Source organism: Cnephaeus nilssonii (genome assembly GCF_951640355.1).
Source record: "Cnephaeus nilssonii genome assembly, chromosome: 15".
In the NCBI taxonomy this organism is placed as follows: domain Eukaryota; kingdom Metazoa; phylum Chordata; class Mammalia; order Chiroptera; family Vespertilionidae; genus Cnephaeus; species Cnephaeus nilssonii.
In genome coordinates, this window is record NC_137086.1 from 36,003,533 (window position 1) to 36,025,684 (window position 22,152).

A 22,152-nucleotide genomic window follows, 5' to 3' on the forward strand; every position below is an offset into this window, starting at 1 on the left:
AATATGCTTTCTTGAGAGAAAAGCAGAGGTATAAACAGCACAGAGATGAAGCCAGTAACCACACATGGGGCTGTGTTGTTTATGCCAACAATATTATTCTATGTCAGGGAAAAAAACCAGAACTATTGCCTAACATTATCAGTTTTCTTAACTAACCCTTATATCATACAGAGTTAGAACTGAACCTGGCTCACTTACCAGTCACTGGTTAGAATTAATTGGGTTTTACTTACTGTCTAAACCCACATGTAGCAAAGAATTTGAACCTTGGAGATTTGCCCACCACTTGCGTGTTATTGTGTTGTGGGGAAATGAGGTGTCGTACGGAAGAAGAGTATAATCTGGAGAAACGGTGGGATCCCCGCTAAGCCTTAAGGGTGGCGTCACCTTGGTGAGGTCACCTCAGGCCAGCCTTAGTCTTGCAGGTTGAGAAACTCAACTTTCCTAGGGCTCTATCGTTTCATTCATCAGACTGAGACAACTGGTTTAGGCTGTTCAATTGTCAAGAGATTGCTATATAGTGTTATTCACTTACAGATACATAAAAAGTTTAACTATCACCGTCATGGGTAATTGAGAGTTGGCTAAGTAAATATGCACCACCCTCGAGGACCATAAAAAAACACCATGACATCAAATCTCCCCTGACCTTTATTTATTTATTTAAAAAAATATTTTTATTGATTTCAGAGGGGAAGGGAGAGAGAGGGAGAAATAGAAACATCCATGATGAGAGAGAATCATGGATTGGCTGCCTCCTGCACACCCCCTACTGGGGATCAAGCCCACAGCCTGGGTATGTGCCCTTGACTGGGAATTGAACTCTGACCTCCTGGTTTATAGGTCGATGTTCAACCACTGAGCCATACCAGGTGGACTCCCCTGACCTTTAGACATGAATATATTTAGGCCATTCCAGATGGACATGTATTTATGTCTGAATTCTAAAGCCCTCAATAAAGGGTATCATTTCTGGTTTTTTCAGTCCTCACCATTGGGAAATACTTTAAAAATATATATTTTTATTGATTTCAGGGAGGAAGGGAGCGGGAGAGAGAGATAGAAACATCAATGATGAGAGAGAACCATTGATCAGCTGCCTCCTGCACACCCCCTACTGGGAGTTGAGCCAGCAACCCGGGCATGTGCCCTTGACCAGAAATCGAACTGTGACCTCCTGGTTCACGAGTCCACGCTCAACCACTGAGTCATACCGGCAAAGCAGAAAATACCTTTCAGCTCCCAGACTATAGACTGTAGACCAAGCCCCACTCCTACAGCTGCACTTGTTTAAGTTCAGAAAAAGGCGCTCATGGCATCTCTCTTGGCAATCTGGACTGTAGCTCTTGGAAGAGAGCAAAATGCACTTTTCTTGGTGCCATTGTCCTGTGTTAGGGCACACAGTGATGAGGAAATGCATCTTCAGAAGGGCACCCATTTTAATTAGAAACGGCTTCTTCATAAAACTTGCACATTCTATGGCCCTGAGCTTTGCCTAGAGCAATTGAAGTGTCCTTGCCAATCAAAACTGTTTCTCCTTCAACACTCAGCAGAGCTATATGTAGAAAGATTTCTTTAAAAGCTTTCAGCATGCTCAGCTAAGAGCAGTGTTTTTAGTCTCGCTACACTAGTGTGCTGGTTCCTTTTATCATGCAGACCATCTGTGATGAAGTCTATTTTGTTAACTCAGAAAACCTCAATTTCTGTAAGACTTTAAGATGAGGCATTAACATATTTTTATGGATTGTGCTACCATTGTGGTTCTGGAGACTTCTCATTTCTGTTATTAAAAAAGGAAAACCCTGCCATCTAAGCGTCTCATAAGAAACTATTTTTACATTTATAATCTTTAAAGATGCTTATGGAAAGAAGTGCTTTGAACTCTTTCAGTAAGATTTAGCTCAGCCTAAAGCTTAACAATAATGTAATTGGAGTGAGGGTGTCTGATCCTACCTGTCAGAGATGCTGCAGAAAGATACATAAATCACAGTCAGAATCTCATCTGAGACCAGTTTAAAAATGAATGTGGCTAAAAGTCATTCCTGTGTGATCTGGCTTCTTAATACCACCGTATACCCTGAATAGTAAGAGTTCAGAGCTGGAATGCGCCTTAAAACTCACTTTATCCAACCCCTTTGTGCTACAGATGAGCAAACTGAGGCCACACATTTGGACTGGAAAGCATGCTCTTTCCACTATCCTCCAGTCAGAGTGTGCTTCCTAGAACCAGTAGCATCACCTGATCACTTGTTAGAAAAGCAGGATCTCAGGCATCACACCAGACCCATGGTCGGCAAACTGCGGCTCACGAGCCACATGCGGCTCTTTGGCCCCTTGAGTGTGGCTCTTCCACAAAATACCATGGCCTGGGCGAGTCTATTTTGAAGAAGTGGCGTTAGAAGAAGTTTAAGTTTAAAAAATTTGGCTCTCAAAAGAAATTTCAATCGTTCTACTGTTGATATTTGGCTCTGTTGACTAATGAGTTTGCCGACCACTGCACCAGACCAATTGCATCAGAATCTCCATTTTTACCAGATCTCCACATGGTTCGTAAGCACATTAAAGTTTGAGAAACACTGCTCCATGCCACATTGTTTCCCAAGAACCATGTGGCAAGACTTTGGAATCAGGTACATCCAGATTTAAAATCCAGATTTTTTTCATTAACCAACAAAGTAGCCTTGAGCAATTTACTTAACTTCTGGTCCTCAGTTTCCTCAATAGTTAAATGCAGGGGAAATACAACCTGCACTGTAAGGTCACCATGGAATTTAAAAGAAATCATGTTTGCATAGTTCCTAGTCAAGTGCCTGACCATAGACCCTTAATAAATGCAAACTCCTACTACTATTGCTCTTGCTACTATAGCTGTTACAACTGCTGCTGCTACTACTACTAACAGTAATGCTGCTGCTACTACTCTTATTGCTATGCTGCTTCTACTAGCACTAATGCTGCTGCTGCTGTTACTACTACTATTGCTAGTTACTATTCTTGCTGCTACTACCACTGCTGCTCCTGCAGCTAAAACTACGGCTGCTGCTACTACTGCTGTTACTATTGCTGCTCCTGCTGCTGCTTCTACTGCTGCCGCCGCCACCACCCTGAGTATTCATATCTCAGAGAGGGAAAGTAGCCTGTCATATATTGACCAGTGACCAAAGTGAAACTGGAGCTCAAGTCTCCTGACTCATTCCAGTCCAGTTTTCTCTGTACCTCATCATTTCCCTTCTCTCTCTCTCTTTTTTTTTTTAAAAATATTTTTATTGACTTCAAAGAGGAAGGGAAAGGGAGAGAGAGAGAGAGAGAGAGAGATAGAAATGGCATTGATAAGAATCATTGATCAGCTGCCTGCTGCACACCTCCTACTCCTGGGGATCCAGCCCGCAACCCGGGCATGTGCCCTGATCGGGAATTGAACCATGACCTTCTGGTTCACTGAGCCACACTAGCTGGGCTTCCCTTCTCTTTTCAGTATAGCTAAATGCTCCAGTCAACCTCCTTATATAAGACAACTTTAATTCGTGGAGTAGGATGTAGAAAAAGGAGACTTCTTTTTTAAGGTTTCCATTTAAAACTCCTGGGATAATAAAGCCAATTTACCCAATTCTGTGTCTTCTCAAACTGTCACAGCTTCAGCTCGGTCCGAATTTCTTCTAGGTGCAGCTTCTGTTTCCTTCAACTATGGAATATGGCCTTTCTCTAATTTTGCTTCTGGCCTCCAAAATATTTTCCATGGAAAGTTTTCCTGGATCTGGTAGTACATTTGTTTTCTTAGAAAACAGGATATGTGTTAAATTACAGGGTGACCTTGATTTTTTTAAAGATGGTTTTTGTGTGTGTGTGTGTGTTTGTATTTCAGTCTTCATCCTTTTAGCATTTTTTAGTGTACCCACCTCTCCAGGTATGTAATTGCACTTTGAATTATTGTAAAGGGAGAAAAACCCCTCATTGTAAAAACAGGGCTTTGCCATTTTGAAAACTGAAATAGATGTTGACTTCTTTTTTTGAGGTCCCAGAATGACATCTTGTCCCTGTTCTTAGACCTGAATACATGTGACTTGAGAACACTGACTAAAATGTTAACCTCAAATTTAAAAAAAAAAAAATAAAATGTTAACCTCTCAGCCTCAGATACACTGGATTACAAACTGTCATAAACCCTCTGGTGGGTGGAATAGCATATTTATGTAGAAAGTATCCAACTATCCCAACAAGATCTGTAAAAGCACTTTGCAACTATTGATACCTATCAGATATTCTTCTCCCACTTAATTAAGGAAGTGGAAACAGAAAATCAAGATTATACAGTAAAGCCAGTTTCAGGCTGGCCCCACTGTAGAAGGTAATGCAACTCCATGCTTTATAAGAAATTACATGCCCTAATTTGGATGGACACCAGGAGAGTTGTGCATCTGACCCCATGTGTTGGCTCTTTATACCAGTGGAAGAGTTCTGGGGTGAATCAGAAACCTTTGAACAAGCCCCGGGAGTACTGATGTATTTCATTCATATCCAAAATATGTAAGGAACTCATACAACTCAATAGCAAAAAATAAGCAGAAGAAATTTTAAATGGGCAAAGGACTTTAATAGACACCTTTCCAAAGAAGGCATAAAAATGGCCAACAGGTATATGAAAAGATGCTCAACATTGCTTATCACCAGGAAAATGCAAATCAAAACCACAATGAGATGTCACCTCACACCTGTTAGAATGGTTATTATCAAAAAGTCAAAAGATGACAAGTGTTGGCAAGGGAACTATTGATGGGAATATAACTTGCTACAGCCATTATGGAAAACAGTATGGAAGTTCCTCAAAAAATGAAAAATAGAACTACCATATGATCCAGCAATCCAATTTCTGGGTATACTAGCATATCCAAAGGAGATGAAAACAGGGTATCAAAGAGAGATCTGCACTTCCATGTTCACCACAGCATTATTCACAACTAGAGGCCTGGTGCACAGATTCGTGCACCGATGGGGTCCCTCAGCCTGGCCTGCGCCCTCTCGCAATCCAGGACCCCTCGGGGGATGTCGGCCAGGCCTGCGGGGATCGGGCCGAAACGAGCAGTCCGACATCCCCCGAGGGTGTAGCAGTGTGCAAGAGGCAAGTGGCCAGGGAGGAGCCCGAGCCCATGCTGAGTGCTGCACCGCTCCCACGCATCCTGGCCCCGCTGCACTGCTGTGGATGAGGGAGAGGCTCGTGCCACCGCAGCAGCGCTCGCCAGCCGTGAGCCCGCGTCTGGCGCCCATCGGTCAGCTGAGCGGCGCTCCTGCTGTGGGATCACACTGACCACCAAGGGGCAGCTCCTGTGCTGAGCGTCTGCCCCCTCGTGGTCAGTGCACGTCATAGCAACCGGTCGACCACTCGTTCAGTCATTTGGTCACTTAGGCGTTTATATATATAGATATATCTCAGAACATTATATGTAATTTGCCCAAGTTTACACAGCAAATAAATGGCAGGATTGGAACCCAGGTGCTATGGCTCTAACCTCTGTGCTGTTATTTACTACTAGAGGCCCAGTGCATGATTGAATCATGCACGTGTAGGGTCCCCTACACGCTTTTGCTTTTCGCGGTGGAGCTGGGTGCCTGTCCGCTGGTGCCAGAGCAGACAGGCACCCAGCTCCCCCACTTTTGATGGTCCGCGGCCGCTGAGGGGGCTACCCTGCTGTTGAGAGGCACAGGGGGCGGAACTCCCACCCCCTGCGCCTCTCAACGGCCGCTGAGGGGCGCTGCCGCGGACACCTGGCTACCCTGCCGTTGAGAGGCGCAACTGGGTGTCCGTGACAGGCCCCCTCAGCGGCCGCGGATCTGGCCGTTGAGAGGCACAGGGGGCGGGAGTCCCGCCCCCTGCGCCTCTCAACAGCAGGGTAGCCCCCCTCAGTGGCAGCGGATCCGTGCCTCTCAATGGCCGGATAGGCCACCCCGAGTCCCGCCCCCCAGCCTCCCGCCGCCCAATCGTGGGCGTAGCGGAGTGATGGTAATTTACATGTTACTCTATTATTAGATAGGATGCTATATCATAAGATTATTACGTTGCAGTTTTCTTTATACTTAGCTAGTAGATACATTTGTTATTTTGTAGTACTCATGAAATCAAAATGGTGAGTTCAATACTTGAGTGTGCCAATTATGGAGGCTCTGCATATACAATATATAAGCTAAAGACTAAATTTTTAATTTCAAAGTCTTCAATTAATTATTAGCTAACCTTTCCAAGTCACAAGACGATGATAGTTTTTCCTTTCAGGGTTACGTGTTATATAAACTACAAATATAAAAAGCAAGCTAAGCATTATTTCAAAAATATCTTAAAGTTGCAATACAAGGGACCAGGTACGATACTAGAGTTTAGTAAGAGAGAATTTAAAAGAGACTAGGAACAAATTATTTGCCTATTGAACACCTGGATGCTTGCTTTCCATGTTGCTATTTGCATGAAAATCTTCCCCCTAAGTCAGGGTTTATTATAGGTTGGACAAGTTTACAACAGCCAACCATAAACTCAGGAATCAAAACCTCCCAGTGCACATAAGAAACAAACCCCCTCCCTAACCTGTAGCCAGAGCGCCCCTGGGCCCCGGGACCGCCGCATTGTGCCAGCTACTCCAGCACAGACGCAGGAGTGTTGCCATGGCGGCAAGGACCCAACTGCGGGGGCTGGTTTCAATCACCAGCAGCTGCTCACTTCAGAGAAAGCGGGACGACAGCCCAGTTCTGAATGAGCGGTTTTTTTTCCTCTGGGCTTTGACCTGACCTGAATATTGTTTTCTCATTGAATTTCCTTTTATTTATTTATTTTTAGATATCAACTTTCCTTGAACTTTCCTTTTCATTTGTGTTGCTGTTGGCAGGACTGTAGACTTCTCTTTTCTTCTGTAGAAAATGTGGTGTGTGTTTTTCTTTAACAGTTCCTGAGTTTTTCCCTGTACCTCCTTGTCTACCCCTCCAACACACACACACACACACACACACACACACACACACACACACACACATTTTACACACAGACACATACACGCATACACTTCACTTTGCCTCATTTTATAAAAATAAATGGGAATGGAATGAGACTTGACTTGAGGTGGTGAACACAATACAATATACAGATGGTGTACTGTAGAATTGTGTTCCTGAAACCGATATAATTTTATTAACCAATGTCACCCCAAAAACTTCAATTTAAAAAAAGGCCCAGAACAAGTCCACGGAATTTATTTATTTACTCTAAGAAGTTTGAAGGCCAAGATAGCCGCCCCCCAAACCCCCAACCCCCCCCAAAAAAAATCCACACACAGAAACACAAAAAACAACCCTCCATGATTCATCCATCCACTGGCACATTTTCTTTGCCCTGTGAAAATCTGGAGTTGGAATAGAAAATATGACTCTTACATTATTCTGGACATAATTAGAGAATCTATGTTTAATCCTAAACATATTCTCAATTCACAACCCGGTTTCTCTTTCTTTCTTTCTCTCTCTCTCTCTCTCTCTCTCTCTCTCTCTCTCTCTCTCTCTCTCGTTTATATGTTGGCAAAATGCAAAGAATACAAAAATATAAACACTATTATTATGACTTCTGACCTCTCACAGGGATTGCAGAAAAGCTATTCTTAACGTAAGACAACAGCTGTACTATATTTGAGGTTAATTGTGCCCCCTCCAAGTCTTAAGGAGTTTAGCATAATTTGGAAATGAGGCTTATACTGCTGTTGAACTTTTTAAAAACAAATTTGAAACAATCTGTATACAAGTTGTTACTAAAGACTGTCAGAGAAAAAATGTTTGTGGACACGGTTTCCAAAAGGCTGACAGAATCCAGAACTTGCTTGGTATTCAAAGGAGAGCTCATCCAACATTATCCTGCACAGTGTATAATTGCTTGCATGTTGGGAGCCAAAAAAGGGAATGCATTCCTGTGAATGTGTTTATACTGAAGAGTTTGAGAAGCAAAACAATTCAGCAAGCATTCTTCAATCCCAGCATCTGGGAATAATTAATTTGCTTGCTATGGTTTATAGTATGAAGTTGAGAAAGTTGTCTGCATCTCTGTATTGAAACCATTTGCCTTAGTTAAAGCTTTCTGCTTTAAGGTTTAACACTGTAGCTAATTTTAGTAAATCTGTTTATTTTTAATCTGAAAATGCTGTGACCAGGAAGAACCTTCTGCTTGTGATTTCTTGATCATTTTCTTTTCTGTCTTATTCCCCATGTGTTCAGGAAGCAGCACTCACACACCTCCTGCTCCCTTCTTCCTGGCAGTGTAATGCTGTAGGGGCAGAGAGCTCTCAGACGTGAGGCAGGCCCTGGAAAGGTAGTAGGGTTTTTACATATTATTTTCAGTAAACATATATCTAAGCTCTGAAGAGTTCTCTGGAATATAGAATGTATATTTGTTCCATTTTACAAATCTTAGGCTAGGAGATTGTCATGTGAGTCTCTCAATCTGTGAACATAATGAAAGTATTGTGACAGGTTCTGATGGTTTGTGATAGGTGCTACAGCCCCTTAATAGTGACTTTTAGGAAGGAAATACTATGTATACCTGTAATGTCCTCTCTATCCAACCTAATAATTCAACCTATTACAGGAGACTTACCAGTCCCTGGGGCTTCTCCTCCAATTTCTCTCTAAGGCGTTCTGGAATGAAACACAAGTGTTATTCTGACCTTAGTTTGTTTAATTCTGGATTTCAAAATAAGGTCAAGTGTCTGATTTTTGTTGACTGGGTGCTCCAAGCGTTTAACAGCGTTAAAGGTTTTCTGTAACACTTTCGAATGCTCATATTTTACAACCTCTAGCTATTTGCTTTGGAATCCCGGTGAGAAACAAACAGAGGAACTTCCTAAATAGAGCCAGGTTTTCTTCCCGCCTCCCCGCCCCAGCCCCACTCTTTTCTCAGGGTTTATCTCCACAGTTGGACAACTGTTTCAAATTGCTTGTGCCCTATATTTCTGGTCTCACTGGACTAATTTTTTACAATGTCGTTGTCCTTTGTGGTAAAAAATGATAACCTCTAGAAGGCTTCCTGCTTATATGGGGGTTGTTCTCACAGAGTAGCCGGCCTGAGGCCCAGGCCTCAAGCTGGCATGCTCACTGCTCCAGAGACAGAAGGTGCTTGCTCAGAGGAGCTGCTTTTGCTTTTTGCCTCTATACTCTCAGTCTCTGTACAGTGTGACACCTTCCTGTTCCATCCTTCAGGGATTAGATGCAGGGGTTGGACTTTATTTAGTGACTGAGTACTCTCAAGCCATAGCTCTCAAAAGCCAGTGTATGGTCAAGACTGGATTGGTACTGGTTGGCCATGAGTTTTCCCAGATCAGTTTTCTGGGGGGGGGGGGGGGGGGGGGGAAAGAGTAAGTTCCATGAGTACAGGGACCTTCCCTGTCATAGTTACTGTTGTATCTCATCACACAGAATTTCTAGTGCATATCACTTAATAAACATTTGGCCAATGAATGAATAAAAGGATGTATGAGGGAGGTGAGTTTTTCCTGAAGCTGGATATATTCATTTTCAGAACAAAAACTTCTGATACTATGTCCTTCTTACCTTTTTGCCTTTATAACGTGTTTATTTTGTAAAAAATTACCATATAAAGTAAAAGTGTTAGTGGGGAGATTTCAGGCAAGAGGGAAATATTTAAGCGACTTGATGTAAGTTCCCAAAATTCTTACAATGGCCCATAAAATTCAAAATCTGGAAATCACGGCCCCAAAGCATGCTCTTTCCTGCTGTTGCCTTGTCTCTTGTGATGTTATTCTTTTCTTCCTAAAGTTTGCGTCAGACAGGGTAACAACAACAACAAAAGAAAAGTCAAACTATAGGAACCAAAGTGAAAAACATAATTCACATTCAGAATTACCAATGCTATGCACATTCACAGGCTATCCTGCTTAAGTCTTGAGCAGCATTATTATTTCCCTTTTACAGAGGAGGTGACAAGAGAGCTAGACTTTGGGTGGTCCATATTCTCCATAATAAAGGAGACCTAGAGGGCTAAGGAGGTCCAGGAGAGTCTGATGAAAGATGTGGACAGAACTGAGCCTTGCCGGTCAAGGGCAATTTGGTTGGGAAGAGAAGACATTGTGCTAAGAGCAAAGATGAGAGGAAGATGAAGTATCATGTAGTTTGGAACAGAGTCCAGACCGACCTGAATGGAACACAAGCAGCAGATACGAAGACTGTAGATTCCCAGGTTCTTGGACGAGATCATCGTGTAGCAGGCACGAAGCCTCAGAACTTGGTATGTTCTGGAACTTGCTCATTTCCCAGTCAATGCCCTGAAAGAAATGTTTGTCTCTTTAAATTTGTTTGTTGGCTTCACATGATTTTCCTTGAAAAGATGATTGTGCTCTTAACTACTGGGCATGTTTTCCCATAAAAAAAGATTCTCTTCAGCCCAGCCGGCATGGCTCAGTGGTTGAGTGTCGACCTATGAAATGGAAGGTGAGGGTTAGATTCCCAGTAAGGGCACGTGCCAGGGTTGCAGACTCGATCCCCAGTATGGGGCATGCAGGAGGCAGCTGATTAATGATTCTCTTTCATCACTGATGTTTCTATCTCCCTTCCTCTCTGAAAACAATAAAAATATATTTAAAAAAACAAAAGATTCTCTTCAAACCTTAGTACACAATATTATGGGACTATAAGCGTAATCAGTCAATAGCCCTGTTGCTGAGTATGCAATGCAGTTTTAGTTTTCTATAAGAGCCCAGACTATTGAGTTAGAAGTTTCCAAGAGGAGCAGAAGCTCAGCCTATTATAAGTTTCCAGCCCATTAATGCATCCTTATGCTTGGTGTAAAAATTATATATGACATTAATCTTGTAAAGTCCTACTTTTTCCAACAGTGATAGCCTGCAGATCTAAGGATACGTCCACCATTGTTAACTCTGAGTCATCTCATTTGAAGAGTGAAAAGCTGATGAACTTTTATGGCACACATATGGCTTTATATAGGTAAAGCTCCTAGTTCAATGAGATGTGATAGGTGTTTGATAAATTATAGCTACAGTGGATTCTTATTATTTGTGGATTGTGTGTTTGGGAATTTGTCAGTTCCCTAAAATTTACATGTAACCCTCGAATCAATGCTTGTGGTACTTTCATGGTCATTTATGGGTATGGGCAGAACAGTGAGAAATGTGAGTCAGCTGACAGACACATTCCCAGCTGAGGTTGAACCAGGCGATGCTCTGCCTTCTCGTTTCAGCTCCTAAGCTGTAAACAAGTGGTCTATTTAGTGCCACATTTTTCACATTTTTTTGCTGTTTGTTGGTGATTTTGCTTTTTAAAAGAACTCCTAAATGTCATGCTGAAGTGCTTTCCAGCCTTCCTAAGTACAAGAAACACACGAAAATATGCGTGTTCCATAAGCTTTGTTCAAGCCTAGGTTACAGTGTTGTTGACCATGAGTTCAATGTTAATGACTCTATAATATACATTAAAGAAGGAAATAAGGTGTCTTTAAAAAGTAACACATGTGAAACAAAGTTATGTATCGATTGGTTGATGAAAATCTGACCGCAGGCTCACATGAACCTAACCCTGTATGATCCTTGGGAGCAGTGACTTTCCAGCGTTTCCAGTGACTTTCTAGAACATAATAAACACAAATCGTGAAAATCTACTGCTTTTATCATTGTAGTAATTCAAGGAAGCCAAACTGTGTGGTTGCTGCCTAAGTCCAATCTATTAAGTGTGTCAGTAATTTTAAGGTTATAGCAGATCTTAACTTCTCTCCTCTGCTTCAGCCTCACCAAGACTCTCAAAGTGGTCCACATTCAACTCAATGTCCCTTCAGTTCTTGAGCCAATCTTGTCTAAGGCAGAACGTTAATAATCACTGCCTCAGGCTTACTGTTTGTTAAGTGTGGCATGAAGTCAGACTCCCACCCCCTACTACTCCTGCCTGACCTGAACGCCCATTGGAGTGATCTCAGGTTGAAGCCTCAGGTCTGTTTTACAGCCCATCATCCTGGAATCCTGAGTCCAAGGATGAGCCCTGAGTGTCCACCTCACCACTGAACCTCATTACCTCAGCATTTCCTATAACCGAGCATTGATCTTGTGGCAGGCATCCACCCAGTCAGGTTTTTACTCTCACAGGACAGAAAGGCCCATGCAATGTAGCCAGTGATGTGTAGATGATGATGTTGTGGGAGTATGGAAGAGGGATGTTAAATCCAGCAGGAAGTCTTCCCTTGCCCACGGTCCAAACGCTCATGCAGGACAGGTCCTCCAAATCCCATCTTGAGTCCCTCTCATCCCACAGGCCATTGCCTAGTCCTTGCTCCCTGGCCTCCCTGCCAACTCAAAGAGCTATTGTCCCAGCTTGTCTCCGGCCAAGCCTTTAGGAATTCAAGAAGGTCAATATAACCATTAGTCTTACATGCTTTTCTGAGAAAATATTTACTACCAATAAGGATGAAATTTCTCTGAGGTCATGGAGAGGTAGATAGCATTATGCAGGTACCAGCATAATAGGCAATCCATGGAGAGGTCAGTTTATTCCCAGCTGGACATGGAATTCCACATCCAGAATCCATAGCTGATATCACAGGGGACCAGGCCTGGGGAAGAAAGATTGGTTAGGGAACTCACAGAGACTTCAAGAAATAGGTCAGAGCTGCCATCCTCATCCCCACTGTGCCAGGAGGAGAATACAAATCCAAAATGGAGTCTATAAGGTACACAGACCCAATGTCACCGTAGGAATCGAGATTTGGGGCCCAGGGAAGGGGAATAGCAGCATGACTTCAGGAACACTGAGAGTCAGGGTCAGGTTGCAGGATCACATTGCCCCAGGAGTTCTGGTCTGAGCTAAAATAGAATCTTGCAACTCCGCATCTGCCTCCCGGAGGCTGGCAGACACAACGCAGCGGGCCAGGAGAACCCCGCTATGCCACTTGGGCCGAGCTAGCCTTTTCCAGTGCAGATTAAACTTTGAGACCCAGGCATAAGGGGATCAGGTAGGCAGTTTGGCTGCCCCAGGTGCCCCTCCAGGGCAACCTTACCTGACAAAACCCCTGAAGCCTTTTAGCTGCCTGGGACTAGAAATTCACTGAAAAAAAACTGGGATAGGGATAGGGATAGGGATAGGGATAGGGATAGGGATAGGGATAGGGACAGGGATAGGGATAGGGATAGGGGTAGGGATAGGGACAGGGATAGGACATGGACAAGAGCTAAGACGAGGCTCTATGATAACTGCCAAGGCTGACATCCTGTTGCTTGTTCTAGAAGATGAACATATCTACAAATTATCCCTAGGATGCTTAAGTTCACACTACTGCTTAATGCAATTTAAAAGAGGTAACACATATGCAAACACATCATATAACTTAACACTGAGTGAATGCTGGGTATTGAGACTTTAAAATCTAGTCATGTAAAAGAGGCTTGCTAGCCCCAATGTGTGGGCAAGTGCTATCTAATGATAAGTGTTTTATATGCATCATTCCATTCAATCTTCCCCACAACCGTACGAAGTAGGTACGATAGTATTATTTGTATTTTATAGATGGGGAAACCCACGTTCACAGAGTATCTAATCCGGGCCATGCAGCTCATCTGTGAGCGGCATAGCCAGTGGCCAAGCCCATGTATGTGAAGTTAGTCCTGCAACTCCAGTTCTCGTCTCCTCTGTCAGCCAGAGAGCGTGGGGGATCTTGAGGAGGGCCTGGTTCTGCAGGGCTCCCTCCTATACAACAAGCCCACAACCACCAAGCTCTGGGGCCTTATCTGGCAGCTCTTACATTCCTGCTAACTGCCACAAAGCAGGACACATTCCTGACTGGGTGGAGGGAAGAATTCCTAGCATTCATTGCCATCTGTCCTCCCTGGAGCTCCTACTCTCCAGTGGGATGGAGAGGGGAAAAAAAACACCTTCATTTTTAATGTTTGGAATTACTCTGAATTAAGTCCCACTCTCCAAGCCATAAGAAGCAGGGGAAAGGGAGGGAGGGTGAGTCAGAACCAGTGTGAGACATGTTCTTCGTATCACATGCTTCAGGATTGTTGAATCAGAAACTCAACATTCTCCCTCCCTAGTCTCTAGGGCCTGTAAGGTCCTTGCATTTGATCTTCATCGTTGACAGGCGGTCTCTGTTGTCTGCCATTCTTATGCATGATAGTTTCCTAATATCCGTTATACTTAGTAAGTAGGACAGTCCAGATATTTGGATGAATACTGCCTGTCGGCAACAATAGCGCATGTTACTTTGATAAATGAATGTATACTTTACCATGTTTTATCATTTAGATGATCTCATTTGATCTTCACAAAAAATCTGGGAGGTTGTCATTATGATTTCCATTTCATCGAGGAGGAATCTATGCTGAGAAGTGAAGTACCTTGACTGCTGTCAAACAACTGTCAAGGCAGAAGTGGTGTATGCCCAGGTCTTCTGACTGCCCTCCACTCTGTTTCACTCAAGGCCTCTCATTAGGCCATCACAGATGCCGCAAGGTGGAGTCTGCCCAGTTAGTGGGTAACATCTGATTCTCCTTCCTGGAGAGGGACTTCTGTGAAAGACTGGGGATTTAAAGACCAGGCAGGGGATCACCAGAGAGCCGGCTAGGGTACAAGGTCAGAATGTCTTTGCAGCGGCAAAGTGTGAGACAGGAAGAGTGAACCACTATTTTAAGAAGCCGAGTCAAAAAACAAGCCAACCACCTAAGCAGTGATTTTCAAGGTATGGACTATAGCCAGCTGATAGGTCACAAGCATCCTCCTGATGTTCCACAAAATGATTCCAAAATACACATCTCTTTGTTGGATCTTAGCAAATGGCTTTTGATGCCCTAGATTTTCAGGGTGTGTGTGTGTGTGTGTGTGTGTGTGTGTGTGTGTGTGTGTGTGTGTGAAGGTTACTTATTAGTAACTGCTGAGTTGTTAAGAATGAAGTATTTGGTATTCATAAATAAAAATTTAGCACATGACTAGAGTTTACTGAGGTCTTAACTGAATATTCACCTGGCTTCCAGGCAACACTTGGCAATATTTGCAAAGCTCCGTTATAAACATGTATGGGGGTTCATAACGAGCCACCCGAGATGTGCCTCAGATTATTTTGATCCAAAGGCAACTTTGCCACAGGCTCAAGAGAAACTTCTGCTTCTGCCTTAACTACCTCGAAGAACTTGAATTAGGGGTCTTCCCCATTATAAGAGATTATTAGAGGTAACCATTTTTATTTTTTTTTTTACCTATCTGCAGGGCATGGCAAACTTCTATTTACTAAACATCTGTACTTTTTATTGTCCTGTAATAGCCGTTTGAAGTTCTCAAGGCACTTATCCTATCCCTAGGTCAGATATACCCATGTTTCCTTTCTGTCTCTGAACCTCTCCTGCATTTGGGGCCTCTGACTCTCTCATGTATGCAGGGTTCCCATACATGTGTATGTATTCAATTAAGTTACTTTTTTCTTGCTAACCTGTCTCATGTCTATTTGATTATTAGACCATTCAAAAGAACCTTAAGGGTAGAGGAAAGTCTCTTCCGCTCCTGCACAGGCATGGGTGGATTATTGAAGTGTCCTCAATTTGGGGGAAGATTGCTTTGTTATTAGTTTCAATGCTGTATTGAGTTGGTTATTTTTTCAAGGGTTACTATTCCAGCTTTTTAGTTATAAATTACCATTCATTCACCTCCATTGTCATCTATTTTGTTTGAGGTGGATTATTTGATTAATCCTACGGTAGGATAGTGATTTCTATATAGGTCAACACAATTTATGACCTATAAGTTTGTTGATGTAAGAATGTCCAAACCTAAAAAAGAAAAAGACAACAAAACATTCAAACCTGTAGGGAAAAAAAATTTTTTTTTTTGTTAATCCTTACCCTAGGATATTTTTTCCATTGATTTTTACAGAGAGTGGGAGGGCAGGAGGGAGGGGGAGAAAGAGACAGAGAGACAGATGGATATTGGTGTGAGAGAGACACATCAAACAGTTGCCTCCTGCATGTATGAGCGAACCTGCAACCCAGGTATGTGCCCTTGACCAGGAATCGGACCCACAACCCTTCCGTGTGCAGGCTGATGCTCCAACCACTGAGCCATACCAACCAGGGCCTGTAGAAAATTTTTATAAAAATTTATTTGAACCAAACAGAGGATATACCTGAAAGCAAGATCTCAACAGACTGAGATAAATGCTTTGGACAATAACGGTTTGCAGTTTCTTTTTGTGCATTTGAGATTCAGGAGAGAATCTAAGAAAGATTATGTGAAGGTAGGATTTACCGGATAGTTAAGATCATGTGCTCTCTTGAGGGTGGTTGCGGTTTATTCCAAAGGTGTGTTCACCTAGATGCACAGAAACAATGAACAGGGCTTGCTTAAGGCAAAGATAAACCTTTTACTGAAAAAGTTATATGCCTAGGGTGTGACTATCCACCATAACCTGCCCAGTCAGGAATTTATGATCAGATCACCCTGTGAAGTTACTTTCCATAGAACCCCTTTTTTTGTCATCCACAAGCTTTCTATAACAAAGTGTTAAAACAAATATGGATTGTCATATACATAGGAACCATCCATACCAATATTTTTAAAGCTGGTAATTACAAAATCCACACAAAATGTGTTTGCATAGCGATAGTTCATTGCTATCAGGTAATTCTTTAAAAAGCAGGAAAGGCTGGGGTATGTGTGTCTTGGAGCTTTTTGCCCCACCTAGGTGGCCCTCAGTCAGAAAACTTTGAGGCCTTAGCTGGTTTGGCTCAGTGGATAGAGTGTCGGTCTGTGTACTGAAGGGTCCCAGGTTCAATTCTGGTCAAGGGCACATGCCAGATCCCCAGTAGGGGGTGTGCAGGAGGCAGCAGATCAATGATTCTCTTTCATCATTGATGTTTCTATCTCTCTCTTCCTCTCTGAAAAAAAAACAAAACAATTTTTTTTAATGTTTTAGAATCACTGAGCAGAGGGATAATTTGGGTTCATTTTAGTGGGATAGAAAGAACTACAGAGACCAGAAGAGAGTGATCATTTTGAAGGAATTCTAAGAGGTAGAAATTAGAGAGATTTCTGGTGCTAAAGAAATGATGCCTTCAGTGTCATTGGATGGGGAAGGAGCAGTTAACGGTGAACATGTCTTCAGGTACTCCATATGGTAGTCTAGTTTGTACACTGTGCAAGGGTCCCTGCCAGGGCCGTTGGGGCTGAATTCCACCCGTCCTTCATTGACCATGAACCCTAGTGCTAGGGAAGAGGGACCTTTTTGTCATTTGTCCGCCTCAACAGAATGCCTTTTAGTTAATGAATTAAAAGGCCCATATGTGGCTTCCAGTCAAAATGGCAGATAGTTAAATACTGTACTTGCCTTTGCCCGTGACAACATCAAAATTACAACTAAACTGCAGAACAACTATCATTGAGAACTACCTGAAGTCTAGCTGAACAAGAGCCCTATAACTAAGGATATACAGAAGAAGCCACACTGAGACTAGTCGGAAGGGTGGGGACTCAGAATGGGCTGGCCTCACACCCACATGTGGTGGTTAAAAATCAGAAGGGATATCTCGACTGTGGAGGTCCCCACTGTGGGGAGTGAAGGGTCCCAGCCCCACACCAGGCCCCTCAGCCCAAGGTGCCAGGACTGGGAAGAAAAACCCCATTAATTTCTGGTTGTGAAAAGCAGTGGGAATTGTGGCTGAGTGAGACCAAGGGCTGCTGAAGTCCCAGGTGTTCCTCTTAAAGGGCCTGCATACTGACTTATTGATGGATTCACTTGCTCTGAGCTCAAAAGGTACCAGGGACATATGGGGGAAGAACTGAAATGTCATCTGCAATAACAGATGCAGGAGGCATGCAGGAGGCATGCAGGAGGCAGCTGATCAATGATTCTCTCTCATCATTGATGTTTCTATCTCTCTCTCCCTCTCCCTTCCTCTCTGAAATCAATAAAAAAAATAATAGCCCTAACTGGTTTGGCTCAGTGGATAGAGTGTTGGCCTGCGGACTGAAGGGTCCCAGGTTCGATTCCGGTCAAGGGCATGTACCTTGGTTGTAGGCACATCCCCAGTAGGGGGTGTGCAGGAGGCAGCTGATGGATGTTTCTCTCTCATTGATGTTTCTAACTCTCTATCACTCTCCCTTCCTCTCTGTAAAAAATCAATAAAATATATTTTTTAAAAAATAAAAGAATTGAAAACTCCTTAAGTAAAGCAGGTCACCATAGAGCTACCCTCTTCAAAAAGTAGTTCTAAACCTATCCTGGAATATAATTTCATGAATACTTTATTATAAGCTTTACTAGAGGCCTGGTGCATGAAAATTCATGCACTGGAGGGGGGGGTCCCTCAGCCCGACCTGCCCCGCCTCACAGTCCGGGAGCCCTCAGGGGTGAGAGGTGACCCGGCGATCAGGGGAAGGCGATGCCCCCATCACACCTCTGCCGCTGCCATTGCCGGCAGTGCAAACCTCGGCCAGCCCTGGTTACCTGAGCTTCGGGTGGCCCTGGGTGGCTGGGCAGCTGCCATCCCAGGCTTGCCTGTGCCTCAGGCGTCAGCTGGGCAGCCACCATCCGAGGCTTGCTTGTGCCTCGGGCCGGCCCTGGGTGGCTGGGTAGCTGCCATCCGAGGCTTGCCTGCGCCTTGGGCCGGCCCTGGGCGGCTGGGGGGCTGAGGGGACTGGGGGACTCCAGAGGCAGGTGCACGGAGCGGCCAGACCCACCTGGGGGCAGGCCCAGCCGTGCTGCGTGCCTGCTGCCCCAGTGGGGCTGAGAGGACTGGGTGCCTTCATCTTGTGGCTGTGGGCGCCGCCATCTTTGAGGGCGTAGCAGTCAATTAGCATATTCCCTCCTTATTGGCTGTGGATGCCACCATCTTTGTGATGGTGTGACAGTCAATCAGCATATCTCCTCTTTATTAGATAGGATACCATTGTTAATCATTGTATATGTCCATTTCATAAAGTGATTATTGTCTTCAAGTAAACCTTAATGAATTGTAAAGTTCAAATATTTTTTAAAATATCACTGAAGATATAGGTGTAAAATAATAGTTTGGCACCTAAAAATTATTCATTTTTGTTTCTTGCCTTGTTACTATTGAGAGAGATGAGATGGCATTGTGCTGTTTCACAAAAACATTTTGTTGAGTTGCCATATTCCTTTTACTAGTAGAATTCACATTTTAAAAATGGCAGTGGTAGTGTCAATGGTTACCTTTATTTGATTGGGTGACTGAGTGATTGTTTATTTGGCATGAATAAACTGAGGATTATGTCTCTGCCACACCAGCCATGATCCTATGGGACTGTGTGGTTGGAAAATGTCCATATGGGAGTTGTTGAATTGTATGAAATACTTTATTTTTTGTTTTCTAGTGGTTTATCAGCCCACAAAAGCCCAAGCCAGGATATTGCTGGAAGAGCAGGCAGAAACCACATTGCTTTTATTTTTATTTATTTATTTTTATATTTTTTTAATTTAAATTTTCCCCATCACTATTTATCCCCCCATACCCTTTCCACCTCCACCCACCCCTCCTCCACATTCATTTTAAAAATTAAAAAAGCTGAAAACAAAAAAAATCATGGTCCGTCACCTGTGGTCAGTAAATTTAAATTCCTAAGGGCTATGGTCAAGTTGCATAACTTGCTTCCTTAAATTATGAATGGACAAGCCTACAACAACCAATGTTTTTCTCAGTTCTTAACAGGAGTGTAAAGGCCCAGAGACATCAAATAAAGAAGCCTTGAAGAATAAAGCCACAATAGCAGGTAAACGCAGCTTTTCAAAGATGCAGATGAAGTAAGAAGCAGGAAATATAGTAAAAGCAAGATTCACTCCGTGTGGTTTTCCCAACATGGAGTTGGGTGTGTTATTTTGTTTCTCCTTCAGATTCATAACCCAAGCAGCCTTGGAAAATAATAAAAATAGCACTTTAGAGTTTATAAACTTCATTCATATATATTAGCTTATTTGAGTTCCAAAATAGCCATTATTGTTAGGCTTGTCTTAATACAGAGAACATGGAGCCATAGAGAGGCTAACTGACTCACTCAAGGCAACTCAGCTAGTGAAGCACAGCCTGGACTCCAAGCCCCATCTTCTGATCCCAAAGACTATACTTTGCATTTTATCACATAATCTAAAAAGAATGGCATTCCTTTTTTATTTGAGCTCCCACAGCAATTCAAACTGGTTTAATCACTCCCCAAATCATGGAAAACTGACTTAATGAAAACATCAGTATCACACTTACCAATCAATTCAGGAATCCCCCAATGCTTCTTGGCTGGTTCTGCTGTTTTTATGACCCAAGTAAGTATGAAAAGCTTTGCAACACCATAACCTCCTCCAGAAAGCCAAGGTGACATTAACCATAACCTCCTGATATCAGATCAGGAAGTTTTCTTTATCCCCTGCAAATTTTACATCACTGGTACCTGTGTACCTAGTAAACTTTAGGCCTTTGTCATTCCTTTAACAATCAGTTTAATTACTCTAACATTCACAGTCTTCCTTTGGATTATTTTTCTTTTTCCATCTATTTTATGTATTTCTCCACTTCCCCCTGCGCCCCCATCCCTGAAGGCAGCTCGCTTAACATTCCAGTTCTTGTCCTAAGATCCTAATAGGTAGCTAGACATAAAACAGGGGTCTTAGAAAACCTCACACCTCTTCACTATTGAAAATATTTTAAAATCTGTTTTTTAAACAAATTTCTCAATAGTAATAAATGCCTTAAGACAAAGAATCTTAATACAAAGTCTAAAACTCATATTGGCAAGAACATTAAAAGATAAATAAGATGGTATTAGTCACTAGCATAACAGAAATTTGGATCATTAAATTATGTAACAACAAAAAAATTATATAACAACTTGATTTCAAGGTTAAATCCCAAACCATCACCAACAAAGTGTGTTGTGCCAAATGTCTAGAGGTCTGGAGCTAAAACCACAGCTAAGCTGTCCTTGGGCTATATTTTAGCCTTGGCAGACCCAAGAAGCAGGAGGACAAAGCATGCTTTATCTGAGCATTTATCCAGAGTACACTGAGCATATTAATTCCTCCCCACCCCCCAGCAAATTACCCTCTTCCACTGCTCCCATGTAAATTCAGGTAAGAGGACTTAGTAAATTTTTCTCCTCAAATATTGAGGGATTTGTCCTTCTTTGTAGTGTCTTTTCTTTCTTGTTTTAATCAATCAAAGTATCTTAAAACAAAACAGCCTCCAGCCGTGTATCTTCTTTATTTATGAACTCTTTAATTGGGTTAAGGAGAGATGGGAAAGGAAAGTACTGTTCCTACCTGGAGATTTACTCCTGAAAATACTGTCCAGCCTAATGTGCTGCCCATAAGGATGCACAGTTCCTCTCTAATCATTTTTAGTGCCCCCCTGGCTTCACCTACATCCCTCACCCAGGCTCCACAATCCCTCAAGTTATTGAATCTGAAGATAAGTGAATTATATTTAAGACAAAGAGAAAGGGAGGCGTGGGTAAGATTCAGGTTGTATATGGAGAATCCTACAGATTAAGAGTTTCATTTTCCTTCCCCATTATTACTCATTATTAGTTTGTAGTTTAAAATTAATCCGGCCCTTGCTTGCAACATTTGGCAAATTGAGTTTCTGATTCCCATCAGTGGATTTGGGAGGAAACGAGGAAAAGGGGAGGTGAGCACTTAAAATTATTTTTGCTTCCAACATTGTCATTGTGTTTGCTGAATTCAGAACCTGTTGTGCATAAAACAGGAGGGATGGGAGTGAAGACTTGGAATTTAATGAGAGAGTACTGGACTAGCAGTCCGAAGATCTGAGTTTTTTCCGGTGTGGACCACTGGGTAGCAGCTGACAGGTGAAAGGTCTTAAACTTGCGCCCTTTCAGAGAGCTGCTCATGCAGTAGTACTATCTAAGAGGAATGTGAGGCTATTTGGTGACAAAGGACAATGGCTCTAGGGAAAACAAAACAGTAGTCTGAAAGATAAGAGTTTTGGGACTGAGTCCTACCTCTACCATTGACTAGTTATAACCGGACCTAGTAGTGCCTCATATGCAAAGTAGGGAGAAAATACATTACCCAGCTTTCTTTCCATAGTGATAGTGAATATCCAGTAAGATAATGTATATGAAAATACATTAAAAACCTGAAAACTTGTATGATAGCATAAC

At 42.8% G+C, this 22,152-nt stretch overlaps 1 protein-coding gene across 2 annotated transcripts in view; it reads left to right on the forward strand.

The window, feature by feature from the left end:
• Positions 1-22,152, forward strand: part of EHBP1 (EH domain binding protein 1) — a 415,903-nt gene that overhangs the window by 40,323 nt on the left and 353,428 nt on the right. Inside the window, exons 1-2 of one of the 2 annotated variants that reach the window (XM_079792171.1) lie at positions 15,165-15,204; positions 19,682-19,752. The exons of the other annotated variant lie outside the window; for it this stretch is intronic. The gene's annotated coding sequence lies outside the window, so the exon portion shown is untranslated. Of the gene's footprint in view, positions 1-15,164; positions 15,205-19,681; positions 19,753-22,152 lie in introns of those variants that run through there. 2 annotated transcript variants of the gene reach the window in all.